The sequence below is a fragment of the Ailuropoda melanoleuca genome, chromosome 14, assembly GCF_002007445.2.
Source record: "Ailuropoda melanoleuca isolate Jingjing chromosome 14, ASM200744v2, whole genome shotgun sequence".
NCBI classification, from domain to species: Eukaryota; Metazoa; Chordata; class Mammalia; order Carnivora; family Ursidae; genus Ailuropoda; species Ailuropoda melanoleuca.
The window spans coordinates 5,997,214-6,011,936 of record NC_048231.1 but is presented as its reverse complement, the minus strand read 5'-3'; the positions used below and the strand labels follow the sequence as shown (position 1 = coordinate 6,011,936).

General features: G+C 37.3%; 1 protein-coding gene across 8 annotated transcripts in view; it reads left to right on the top strand.

Moving 5' to 3' along the window:
• Positions 1-14,723, top strand: part of WDR89 (WD repeat domain 89) — a 39,219-nt gene that overhangs the window by 22,357 nt on the left and 2,139 nt on the right. The gene's annotated exons all lie outside the window — the stretch shown is intronic.

Here is a 14,723-nt window from a genome sequence, read left to right as displayed (position 1 = left end):
GAAAAAGAAGTAGTAAACATATAGTACCAACTCAAAATTTTGGATTATTCCACATTGTTACTAACTGTTCCAAATTAAGACATCTGGTGACTGGGGAAGTTTGGTTTCTCTCTGTATTTGGTTAACCAGCTGGTTGTTCTGGAAAGGCAAACACAGTTGATTGTTCTTGTTGAAAGAAGCAGGGCATTCATAGATTTACTTCAAAGGATGACTTTTGGGTAGAAGATTTACTTGAGAAATTTGACATCTCAGGACGTTATTGAGGAAAATGTCTTTGTTTTAAAAATAATTGAGTATTCTATTTGGAACCTGATACTTGAATGTTACATCTCATACTGCGTGAGAAAGTGTGTGTGTCATTCCCTCCTACCCCTCCCCCTTTTCCTTAGTAACAGATTCCTGCACTTTAAAAACTGTGCTTTCCCTAAGAATTTTAGTGTATGAGATGCCATATGTTGCTGTAACCAGTATCTTGAACATTCATGTGAATAAGAATAGCATATTCAGACTCACTAAGCAGGATTAATTTACAAAGACATTAAGTCTCAGTCATTAATGAATATGATATTTAAAATGACATTGAAGTTGTAACAGATGTCAGTTTAGCATACCTTCCACTAAATATTCAGCACTTCTTCCCGGCTTAAAACAAATGGCTCTTTGGCAAATTGTTTCCAAGTCAATTCTGTGTTAAACTATAAACACAAATTTCTCTAAATTTCTGATATAAACGTTTTCTGAGAGGCGTTCTGCTGAAGTTAAACCAACGCGTACTTTTTACCCCAAGGTATTGTTTTTCTGAGACATACTGACAATGAAGAGGAGTGACTGTTACTATTTTACTCTTCCCAGGTTTTTTGAAATAAATATTAATAACCAGATTCCTAAGTTTTACTTGTGCAGTTTTGCTTCAGATAGGCTGACATTAGATATGCTTGGTAAATAACAAGCCTCTTTAATATTCAGCGTAGAGATTTTGTGGCTACCGTTAGATTTTTCATGTTTGCCACTAGCACATGATATTAGACATTAGTAGCTGCTCCTTCCAGGCGCTCCGTTGCCCACTCCCTTTTTTAAAATAAGTATGATACATGCTTATTATACAGGTAACATAGGCTACCCTTATTTGTTTTTAAATATATATGTACTTGGGGGTGCTTGGCTGGCTCAGTAGAATATGCAACTCTTGATCTTAGAGTCATGAGTTCTAGCCCCATGTTGGGCATAGAAATTGCTAAATAAATAAATAAATGTGACATGTATTTATAGAGGCAGTATTATGTAGGTGTTGATACTATGGTCTCTGGAACAAGAATGCTTGAATTCAGAAACCAGTCTTACTGTATATTAACTGTGCTTTTCTCAGCAGGGTGGTGAACATAATTGTACTTACAGGGTTATTATGGGGTTATATCACCATTGTTAAAAATTTTAGCAACATAGAAAAGTACTAGGAAGGCAACACATCCCTTACACACACACACACACACACACATTCACCAGATATTTGAAATACATTTTATAAACATTATTCTGGAGACCTTTCTGTGCATATATACAGATTGAGTGAGCAGAAATGTGCATAGGGATAATTTTATGAAAGTGGGATGGTATATTATACATTTTCTCTAAATAGTATTACATTTGGTTTAACTTGGATTTAATAAACAAAAAATAAATAAAATGAAAGTAATTGCTGAAATTCCAGTGTTTCTGTAGTATAAGGTATTAATTCCCTTTGAATTTGACCTAAAAAAGGTGAATGGTACTAAGAGGTTGGGGTTTTGTTTTGCAGTTTTTTAAACTACATGTTTCAGGTGTCTACACAACTGCTTGATACAGTCAGAGGAAGGTTTTTCTGGTGAGCAGATAGCCTTTCATGTGGGGACTAGGGGACTCAGATTCCTTTCATTTTCTGGCTCAACCCATCCTGTAGGGCTTTGAAGTCCTCTGCATCCAGCCAGCAGGTGGGTGAAGAGAAGGTGAAAACACAACACCCTCTTGATCACCTGACCCAAACACGACATGAGTCACTTCTACTTGAAAAAACTGCTCACGGAGTCTGAGGCAAATCTTGATGGGGCACTTGGTCTCTGTTTTCTCTTCTGAGATCCCATGAAATGTTCTGTCCAAAATCCCAGGTATATCCCACTCCTGTGGGCTGCTTCTCATTTCCCAAATTAGCCCTAGCAGCTGTCTTTGCTGAGCTCCTGCATGAGTGAGTAAGGGTGTTTTTTTGAGGTTGCCTGCCTTCCTCCTCAGTTGGCTTCTTTCCAAATTGGGGGGTATTAGTAAATTTTATTTTTTTTGAAGTATTTTTATACTAAAAATAGGTGATTGGGGCAGAGCTTGGTGGTGGCATTCACGATTAGCCTGCCCGAGTCATCTCAGGTCTAGAATTGAGATTGATGTAAGAGCTTTTTTCAGCACAGGAAACATTCCTAGTGTGTATGTTCCTGAAATCCTTTCCTACCTAGAACCTCCAAACATCCATGATATGTATCAAGGGCATTTTTTAAAAGTGCTTTTTTGAATCATATTAGATTTGTAGAAAAGTTGCAAAGATACTATAGTTTCTGTATACCCTTTACCCAGCTTCCCTAATGTTAATGTAACAACGATACATTTACCAAAACTAAGAAATTAACACTGGTACAATACTGTTACCTGAACTATAAAGTTTATTTGGATTTCACCAGCTTTTCCACTAATATCCTTTTTCTGGTCCATCCAGTCAAGGATACCACATTGCATTTAGTCATCAAACCTCCTTATCTCCTCCAACCTGTGATAGTCCCTCAGACTTTGCTTATTTTTCATGACCTTGAAACTTTTGAAGAGTACTAACCAGGTATTTGTGGGATGTTCCTGAATGTGGGTTTGTCTGATATTTTCTCTTGATTACACTGGGGTGATGGATTTGGGGAAAGAATATCACAGAAGTGAAGTATCTTTCTCATGTCACACCAGGGGGCAAGTGACATCAACACGACTTACTGACTTATTGCTGATGATGTTAACCTCCATCCATTGGTTAAGGTGACATCTTCTGGCTTTCTCTACTTGAAGTTATCTTTACTCTTTTCATGCTCTGTTTTTCGAAGCAGGTAGTTAAGTCCAGTCTATACTGGAGGGGAGGAGAATTAAGCTGTACCTCCTGAAAGGGGTATATCTGCTTAAATTATTTGGAATTATTCCCTCATTTATTTAATTATATAGTCATTTATTTTTATCAGTATGGATTCATAGGTATTTATTTTATTCTTTGGCTCTTGTATCTTATTATTATTATTATTTTAAGGATTACTTTACTTTCTGTGACTATTTGATGCTCTTGGCTCATCTGTATTTTCCCTGCCCCAGACCTAGAATTAGCCATTTGTCCAAGGAGCTCAAAGGGTATTTTAAATAGGTTAGAGCTTAAGCTTTTCTGATTAGTACCTAACTAAAAGATAGGAATCTTAGAGAAGTTCACTGAAGCTTATACAGTAGTGAAACTCGATCATCTTCTAAAACATGTTGAAGTTCATTTGCTCTTTAGAAGTGTATTTTTCATTATAAAATGAAAAATAAAATCTTAAAAAGCACTGATTCAATTTGATATAGTTTATTCAGAATTGAGAATTGTTTGATACTTGTGTTTATGAAATTTTACATATTGATTCATTTTTTAAAAGTTTTAATATAAAAGTAACTGAGACTGCTTTCCTGTTATAAAACCTGTAAGAATTGTAAATTTTTAAATGTGAATGTGAAATGAAATTAAATGAATATAAATCACATGAAAATTAATTAGAAGAAAGGAAATAACATTTGTTGCTTATTTACTTAATGCCAAAAATTGTGTCCTCTGTATACTTCTCCTCTGTGTTCCTATATCCTGTGATTACCTCTGTCCTTGTACTTATCACCCTATATTATAATTGTTTACTGTTTTATCTGCTAACTTCTTAAAGACAGCAAATATGTTTCTCATCTGAATCTCTAGCATTTAGCATTGTACTTGGCCATAATAGGCACTCAATATTGACTGTCCATTTTTATCCCTACTTTATTTTTTTAATTAATTTATTAATTTGTTTAAGTGATCTCTGCACCCAGTGTGGGGCTCAAACTCATGACCCTGAGATAAGGGCCTCATGCTCTTCAACGGAGCAAGCCAGGCACACCTTTATCCCTGTTTTAAAGATGGGGAAACTGAGGCTTGGAGAGTTTAGGTAATTTGTACAGTGATGACTTTACTAGTTTGTGGTAGAACAAGAGCTTGAAATTAGGATGTCTGATTCTTCAAACTATTGATTATTCTGTTGCACCACGCTGATAATTTTTTGATAAGCTGAAAATACTTCACTGCATTCTTTTCTTTTTTTAAACTATTTATTTAGTTATTTATTTGAAAGAGGGAATGGGAGGAGGAGCAGAGGGAGAGGGAAAGAATCTCAAGCAGACTCCGTGCTGAGCACAGAGCACTATGCGGGGCTCAATCTCCTGACCTGAGCCGAAGCCAAGAGTCAGATGCTTAACTGACTGAGCCACCCAGGCACCCCACTGTGTTATTTTCAAATTGACAGTCTCTGAAAGTATTCAGAAGAAACTGGTAACATTTGTTGCCTCCTGGGAAAAGAAAGAGGCTTGAGGACAAAAACATTCCAAAACTTTAGTTTTGGAGACTTTTGAATTTTGAACCATATGACTATTTTAGATATTCAAAAATACAAATACATTTTTAAAATATACAGAAGCACCTGCTTGGCTCAGTCAGTTAAGCATCTGACTCTTGATTTCAGATCAGGTTTTAATCTCAGGGTTGTGAGTTCAAGCCCCACATCGGGCTCCTCACTGGGTGTGGAGCCCACTTTAAGTAAGTAAGTAAGTAAATAAATAAATAAAACAGAAACTTACCAGATGGAGTTTAACATTAAGTTTTTAAATATTGTATCATTTCAGTGGTTTGTGTTTTTATTTTGTTGATATCCTTAGAATGAGGGATACTGCCATTATTATTAAGCATAGTTTTTTTTTTTTTTTTAAGATTTTATTTATTTATTTGACAGAGACAGCCAGCGAGAGAGGGAACACAAGCAGGGGGAGTGGGAGAGGAAGAAGCAGGCTCATGGCAGAGGAGCCTGATGTGGGGCTCGATCCCATAACGCCGGGATCACCCCCTGAGCCGAAGGCAGACGCTTAACCACTGCGCCACCCAGGCACCCCTAAGCATAGATTTTTATGTAGTCTTCTGGGAATTTCTTTGTGTATCTTATTTTTTCCCTTTTATTTTTGAACAAAAAATGTAGAAGTTGGGGAGGGGGAAATGATAGATGTTCTAAAGGGAATGAAAGATCAAATCCCTCAGTTCAGTATGAATGAAATTTGACTTTTTAGTATGTTCCCTAACTCTTTCCTTGTAGGAGACTCTGACATAAAGTGAGTATTTGGTGATACACCCAAAACTTTCTTTGATTATCTTTAATTAGTTAGAATGGTTCTGGCTGCATTAACAAAAACTCTGCTGTAAACTGACTTAAATAGAAAATGTGGAATCTCCTTAACATGGAATAAAAGTTCTTTCCATCAGTTGGATTGGGTCCACTTTAGAATTAGTGTTCCACATCTAAACAAATTGTAGTTAGGAGGAGAATACATGCATGGATTGGCAAGAATATAAGGTTTCTGAACCACTTACTGATTTAAAAGAATGGAATTACTGTGATTGGTTTAGGCTAATCAGGATCTGCTCTTGGAGCTAGGGTCAAGTCTTGAAACCATGCTGATGCCACATAAAGGAGGGAGGTGGGGATGAGTTGGAGGGGTTCCATCGTACTGTCCACGAGAGCTCCTTAATTGCTCTTCAAATAATATATGATGTATAACCGATTCCCCTCACCCTAGTAATAACTTTTGAGGAATATAATTGTTTATGCTGGTTGATGGGTGATGGCGGTTTCTTTTACTATTCTGTACTCCATATAAATTCCATAATAAAAAGTTCAAAAAGAGAAAAGAGGGACAGAAAAAAATAAAGAATAAGTGAAGTTTGCTTATGGTAATCTTTTTCTAGGCCAGTGTGTGTGTGTGTTTGTGTGTTTTCAATAATCCTACACTCTTGCTTTCTCCTCTGCTTATATGTAGGGTTAACATGTAATTCCCCCTCTCAAAGGCTAATAGGCATATTCCTTAATTATAGTTGACATTAATGCTTCAGTACTTACATAGAAGAGCAATAGCGTAGTGTTAAGAGTGAACACAGGTTCACAGGTGTTTGAGGCAACAACTTGGGTTTCAAACCACGGTCCCCCCTTTTCCTCCCCTTAGTAACTGAGAGCATTGACAAGTTACTCAGACCCTCTGAGCTTCGATTTTTGCCGTAAAATGGGGATAATAACACCTATCTTATAGGGTTAAATGATTATGATAAAAAAACACTAGATTTAAGTTGCTAGACCATAGGCTAGCATCTGTTGAACTCGTTATGATTATTTTCTTCTCTATGAGGCTCAGGTATCCTATCCCAATTTGATAAATGTGAGTATAGCATTGTTGTAGTTAAATTATAAGTGTAGATTGTAAAGTTATTAACACCCATTCCTGAATGCCTTTTCCCATTAAACTTTTCCCTATATTTGGGTTGTTTGTTGGACCTCTGCGTTCCATAGTCATCATAGCTAATTCTAATTAAGTGGGCAACATTAAGTTTCAGCTGTGGGGAATTAGGTTTTTCTTTTCTTTTCTTTTTTTTTTTTTTTTAAGATTTTATTTATTTATTTGACAGAGAGAGAGAGAGAGACAGCCAGCAAGAGAGGGAACACAAGCAGGGGGAGTGGGAGAGGAAGAAAGGCTCCTAGCAGAGGAGCCTGATGTGGGGCTCGATCCCAGAATGCTGGGATCATGCCCTGAGCCGAAGGCAGATGCTTAACGACTGTACCACCCAGGCGCCCCGGGAGTTAGGTTTTTCTGACTCAAGTCTGATAAATTGTGTCAAAAGAAAACTAGGCCTATACCCAGCAGACACTTCACAAACAATTGTTACTTTTCAGTAGTAAAAATGCAATAGCATATGATGTTTATGCTGTCAGATCTTTCAGGTATGATGAGCATTCATACCTGAAAGATAGAAATACATCTTTTCTAAGGATACTACCATTTCTGATTTCTTGCAAAATAATACGCAGACTTTTAGTATAGTGCTTTTTGTAATCAATAGTTTCTAAATGGGTTAAAATGTATGTTATTTTCTTTTTTTGTTTCCTGTTTAAATGGGGAAAAAAAGCTACTTCCTCTTCCGTTATGGAGATATTTAAGCTTGTGTGTCCTTCAGATTTCATATTTAAATTTAACCAACTCAGAATCGGAGCAATATCTGGTTGCAGCTAGATATGTTTGGGATGTACTTTATATACAGAAAGAACATTTCATTGGGTTTGTTTTAATAGGAAATAAAATGAAATAGCATTTCAACCGATAAAAGAACGTAAATCTTATGAAGGCAAAAGCAACGAGGAATTCACAGTTCCGTTTAGGGATTTTATTATTAAGTAAACAACTCCTAATTATCTAAGGACAATTATTCAGATAAGAGATAAGTCAGCACTTCCCCTCTGATGTATTCAACGATGGCCGTTCATCAGGAATTTAACATTCTCACCCCCTTGAAGCTTATCCTAAGATGTTTGCTTTGGGTTGTCTTTCTAAATATCTTCCACCCTCCGCATTATATTCAGAGATGAGAATCCCGTATCCCAGTAAGAACCATAACAGTGGTTCCGGAGTTCTGCTGTTTCCTGATCTGTACTAAGTGGATCAAGATGAGATATTAGTAACGGTTCTACTGTTCTCAGGACACCTAGGCCCATATTGCAGTTGGTTATGATGGCTAGCAAACTCTAACAAGCGATCTGTTTTAAATGAAGAAAAATTCTTTTTAACCACACAAATTATAGTAGCTTTAGACTTTATTAAACGTCCATTATCTGGATTTCTCATCTCATCTCTGTGTCAGCAAACGAACTGCAGTATCTCACCGTGTAGGACTCCAGAGGTCGTGGCCGTAACTCCCCCTCCTCTTTTGTACATTCCCTTCTCTTTTTCTCTGCTGTTCCTTTTGCTTATTTTCATTTCTTTTCTCTTCCATGGTCTTTCCTTTAGTACTCTTTTCTGTCCCCCTCTTTTTGCGCCCTCTTTCCACAATCCTCAGTTCTCACTAGCCTGTTGAGATCTAGAATGCTAACTAAGCTTCCTTTTTATGCATCTAACAGGAACAAATAGAGAAAAGATAGAAATTATGGTTAATCTTATTTTTTCTCTTCATATGTTTTTGTTAGGTTGAATCATATGAAGTTGTCAATATTGTTTTGATCTACAGAAATAGATTTAACTTAACACTTCCCTAAGCATCTTGCAGTCCGAAAGTAGGATTTGGAAACTGATTGGATGATGGAGAATTAGATATCCCAGCAGTTCTGGCTTAGCCAAGTAGATCAGAGGGCTGTCATGGTGCTAAGACCATAATCAAAATGGAGAAAATTGTGAAATATACCTTGTTTTTGTTTTTAAAGGGAAGACCTCGTGAGGGAGGAAGGAAGCATAAGTAATCACTTTTATTTTGGGGTGTAGTGGGACACATTCAAAGAGAAATGGCCAGTAGTCCGTTGGAAATACAGATCTGTAAATGGATGAGATCATTGGCATATAGGCGGCGCTCGAAAACATAAATGTGAATGAAGTTACCCTTTAAGAGTGTAATGTGGGATGAAAAGAGCCTATGGCTTCTCTTCAGGACTGGAAGTAGATCATGATTGCAAAGAAAACTCAGATAAAGGCTATGCATAGAAGAAAAAGTATTTCTCATCTTGGAATGATTCATTAGTATGTAAAATTAAGAATTAACTATGTAGCCTCAGAAGCTTATATTTCAAATATGAGTCACTTGCATATTAATGTGTTAAAACATAAGCTAAAGGTTTTCATGTTTCCCTGTAAGAGATTAAATTATTTCACTGTATCTGTGTACTGTATTAAGCTCTATAGCTTGAAGCTTTTGTGAGATGTACCTACCTTACCTCTAATATCTTTCTTCCTTTTTGTTTTCTCTCTCTCTCTTTCCTTCCTTCCAACCATCCACCACCCTTCCATCCACCCACCACCCACCCATCCATCAGTTCTTTCTTGAAGAACTATATTGCTTTTGAACAGTGTATCAAGTGGACAACCACTGTGATTGTTACCATCTCTACAGTCTTTTTTTAAAAGATTTTATTTATTTATTTATTTATTTGCCAGAGAGAGAGCACAAGCAAGCATAAGCAGGGTTAGCGGCAAGTAGAGGGAGAAGCAGACTTCCTGCTGAGCAAGGAGCCTGATGCAGGACTCGATCCCAGGTCTTGGGACCATGACCTGAGCTGAAGGCAGATGCTCAACTGACTGAGCCACCCAGGCGCCCCCATCTCTACGGTCTTGAAGTGTTACGTTTACTTTAGCATTCAGTTTATTCAGGTGCCCACCCTGCCTGACCCATCATCCCCAAGAATCCTTTGAATTATAGCCATTCAATGTGTTCCAATGTGAAACAGCCTCTCCAGGCAATGCAGTGGAGGGAAGGAGTGCAGTACTACCATCCTGCTTGAGTGCATGGCCATAGTCCTACAAATTACTGTTCGCTTAAAAGCCACATTAAACTTGATTGTTTAAAATTCTCATCAACCTGATCTTTCATATGCTAAAATCAAAATGAAGCATTAGGAAAAATTGTTTCATTTATAACCTCATATCAAATCTTTGAATATTTCAAGAATGGACAGTTGCTTTTATCTGGAATTTTAAAAGGGTTTCTTCCTTAGAGTGTATAGGAAGTGCACTCTTAAGTAAACACACATTTGAGGACATTTCGAATAGCTTGTGGTAGAAAATTATTAAATAATATTTTTCTTTACAGTATAAAATCCTTCTCTATAGTTCCTTTTTGTGCCTTATTTAAAGTACTGTCGGGGCACCTGGATGGCTCAGTTGGGTAGGCGTCTGCCTTGGCTTGGGTCGTGGTCTTGGGGTCCCGGGATCGAGCCCTGCGTTGGGCTCCCTGCTCGGCAGGGAGTCTGCTTCTCCCTCTGCCTCTCCCCCACCCAGCTTGTGCTCTCTCTCTCTCTCTCACTCACTTTCTCTCAAATAAATAAATAAATAAATAAATAAATAAATAAAATCTTTAAAAAATAAAGTACTGTTAAAGAATGCCATTAATTTCCATGAGCAGAGCTCCCCCTGCAAACACATAACACGTGCAATATCCTTTTAGGTTTATTCTGTTTCTCCTAGGACTCTTCAGCTCTTAATGAAAGAAAGTTGAATCAATTATTCATTCATTTATTCAACAACTATTTATTGATAATAGATCAGCAAGAAAGAATAAGAAGTTCAACAGTAAAATAGGGTTTTTCACAAATACTGAGTGAAAAGAACAAATGCAAAGAAGATACATACAAATGCAATGCCATTTTATAAATTCATACGAGTTGTGTCTGTAATGTGTCTTTAAATAAAAAACAAACAACTATGGTAAAATATTAACATCTGTTAAATCTGAGTATCTGCATGTCTATATTTGGGTGTCTGTTATACTTTTTTCTAAACTTCATAAATTTGAAATATTTTATAATTAGGCATTTTTAATTTTCAAGTTAATAAAACAAGCAATATGATAGGAAGTGACAGGGACTGTTTTAGATTCGTCGATGAGGGAGGATCTTTCTAGGGAGGTGACACTGAGGTCTGAATAACAGTACCTAGACTCAAACCCGCACCCTCCTGCAATGTGCTGTTAGTGGTATTGGTAGTGGTAGTACTGATGATTTTTACATAACATCTGTTGAATATGTATTTTATTTGCCAGGCGTTGTGCTGAACACATTATTTCAGATGATCCTTTTTTTTTAAATTTGTTTTAAGATTTTATTTATTTATTTATTTGACACAGAGAGAGAGCACAACAGGGGGAACAGCAGGCAGGGGGAGAGGGAGAAGTAGACTCCCCGCTGAGCAGAGAGCCCGATGCAGGGCTCAATCCCAGGACCCTGAGATCATGACCTGAGCCTAAGGCAGATGCTTAACCAACTGAGCTACCCAGGCGCCCCTCAGTTGATCCTTTTAACAATTCTCGAGTTGGTACTCATTTCTTCTTTTATTTTTATTTTATTTTTTTTTTAAGATTTTATTTATTTATTGACAGAGATAGAGACAGCCAGCGAGAGAGGGAACACAAGCAGGGGGAGTGGGAGAGGAAGAAGCAGGCTCATAGCGGAAGAGCCTGATGTGGGGCTCGATCCCGGAACACCGGGATCACACCCTGAGCCGAAGGCAGACGCTTAACGACTGAACCACCCAGGAGCCCCTCATTTCTTCTTTTAAAGATGAATAGACAGATGCTTAAAAAGCTATCATTAAAGCAACAACAATAAAAACATTTCATCCTAAGAATGAAAATGTGAATTTCTGAGGTAGGCTAGAATATTCATTGGTAAAAGCAATTTTTACTCACAGAAAAGAATGAAGAGAAAGTATCCCAGGCAGAGAAACAGCTATTGCTACAGACCTGAGGCAGAAGCAAGCATGACATGTTCAAGGAATGAAGGACATTTTAGCCTGTGCTGTTGAGTTATGCTACCACAGCATAACTGGTAAATAGTCATTTACTCCCTGAATACTTATGTTGAAGGAAGCTCACTACCTTCAGACTTATCTTATTCTTATGCAGAGTTTTCTTCATGTAGGACTTACAGACTAGTGGGGTCATATTAAAAGGACAGAGAAGCTGGCTTAAGGGTTTCTCTGGCCAAGTTGGGGACAGTGTGAGCACCAATAAGAACTGTGAGGTGATGGGTTATAATATATGTCTTTAAAAATCGTAATTTCTTAGTGAAACTCAGAGAAAAAGGAAGAAGCTCTTCTTTATAGAAGAGTGCCAGATAAGGTAGGAGGAATGATAGAATTAGAAATGACTGTTTAGCAATTCCCAATGTAATTATTGATTCAGGCAGAGATACTCCATGGATGCTAAAATTTTTGGATGAAAATTTGTTAGAGGATAAGTTATTCATGCAGTTTCAATGTATCACTCCATGATTACTTACTAACTATAAAGGAAGGAAGGCACCTTTAAAATGGAGAGATCTGTCAGTTACTGCCTTAACCAAATGATCAGATGTGGTATTATGTGTTTCCTTAATGCAATGCTATAAGTACCCAGCATCACCTACGCAGTTTCCCTGCCAGAAATGTTAAAGTGGAATCTAATCATGGGGAAACAGAAAAATCCAGAATGTGGAGCAATTTATGAGACAACTAGACTGGACTTTTCAAAAGATTCAGTGTCATGAAAAGAAAGATCAGGAAGTATTCTATGCCAAAGTATTTAGGAATGAAGTGATATTTTTTTCTGCAATTAACTTCCAATCAAAAAATAATATGTGTGTATGTATGTTTATAGAGATAGAGAGAAAGCAAATAAAATAATAGTTGGTGAACCTAGGAGGTGAAAGTTTATGTGTGTGTGTATTGTATTATTCTTTCAACTTATAGGTTTTTAAGCATTCAGAATTATAAATTGAAGAGAATACTTACTCTGTTTTGAACTCAAATCCAGCTTTTTAGTATTTTTGCCCCTTGATTTAATTGTGCTGTGTGAAGCCACTTTGATAGATCCAATGCCCCCCCATTTGGTGTCAGTGGCATTGTCAGTGGGAATGCTGATAATTTTTATATAACATCTGTTGAATATGTATTTTATATGCCAGGCCTTGTGCTGAACACATTACTTCAGTTGATTCTTCTAACAGCTCTTGAGTTGGTGCTCATTTCTTCTTTTAAAGATGAAAAGATAGACGCTTAAAAAGCTGTCATTAAAGCAACAACAAAAAAAGCATTTCATCCCGAGAATGAAAATGTGAATTTGTGAGGTAGGCTAGACTATTCATCAGTAAAAGCGAGATAGGAAAATTTGTAATAAAGTCATTGTGACATGCATATTTTTCTGGCCTTGAACTCATTCTACATACAACCTCCCATTAAGAAGCAGTCTTCTAAATTCAAGCTCCACATGGGGTGTAGAGATGACTTAAAAATAAAAAGTTTTATTTATTTATTTTTAAATAGATTTTATTTATTTGACAGAGAGAGAGCACAAGCAGAGGGAGCAGCAGGCAGAGGGAGAGGGAGAAGCAGGCTCCCTGCAGAGCAGAGAGCCCAAGGTGAGGCTCGATCCCAGGACTCTGGGATCATGACCTGAGCTGAAGGCAGAGGCTTAACTGACTGAGTCACCCAGGTGCCCCCAAAATAAAATATTTTAAAAGGGTAAAAAAAAATAGAGGCAATCTACTATTGTGGTGAAGAGCACAGTCCTTGAAGCTGGAATGCCTAGGTCACATTCCATCCATCATTTACAAGTTACTGCTGCCTGAGAAGCACTTCTCCAGAATTTCGTGCTGGGAACCCCTATGTATTAGTTTCCTATTGTTGCTGTGACAGATTACTACAAACTTGGTGGCTTGAAATAACACAAATTATTACAATTCTGAGGGGTCAGAAGTCTAAAATAGATCTCACTAGGTGAAAATCGAGGTGTTAGCAGGGCCGCATTTCCATTTGGGAGCTCTTAATGGGGACAATTCTTTGCCTTTTCCAGTTTCTGCAGGCCACCACTTATTGACCTTTTCCCCCCAAACCAACAATATATTTTTCTGTGCCTTTCTTCCATAGTAATATCTCACTCAGACTCTCATTGTATTCTGCCTCTTCCTTCTACTTTTAAGAACAGTGGTGATTACATTGGACCCACCCAGATAATCCAAAATAATCTCCCTATTTTAAGATCAACTGATAAGCACAACTCAACACAAAACCCAAATAGTCCAATTAAAATGGGCAGAGGACTTGAATAGGCATTTTTGCAAAGAAGACATAGAAGTGGCAAACAGATACAGGAAAAGGTACTCAACATCACTCATCAGGGAAGTGCAAATCAAAACCACAGTGAGATATTACATTATATCTGTGAGAATAGCTAGAGCCAAAAAGACAAGAAATAACAAGTGTTGGTGAGGATATGGAGAAAAAGGAACCTTCATGCACTGTTGGTGAGAATGTAAATTGGTAGAGCCACTGTGGAAAATAGTATGGAGGTTCCTTAAAAAATTAAAAACAGCCATACCATATGATCCAATAAGTCTATTACTGGAAAGAAATAGAAAATGAAAGAAAAGAAAATGAAAGAAAATGAAAACACTTCATTCAAAAAGATATGCACCCCTATATTTGTTACAGCATTATTTACAATAGCTAAGATATAGAAGCAACCCAAGTGTCCACTGATAAATAAATGGGTGGAGAAGTCACACACACAGAACAAACTGATAGCTGCCAGAAGGGAGGGGTGGGGGGGATGGGCAAAATGGTTGGAGGGGAGTGGGAAATACAGGCTTCCAGTTATGGGATGAATAAATGACGTAAAAAATACAGCATAGGGAATATAGTCAGTGGTATGTAATGCTGTTGTATGGTGACAGATGGTGTTTACACTTGGGGTGAGCATAATATAACATAGACTTGTGGAATTAATGTGTAAACTGCAATAATAAAAAAATTTTAGAAGATCAACTGATAAGCTACCTCAATTCTTCTTTGCCATGTAACCTAACATTCACAGGTTCCAAGGATTAAAGCACAGACATCTTTGGGGGACTATT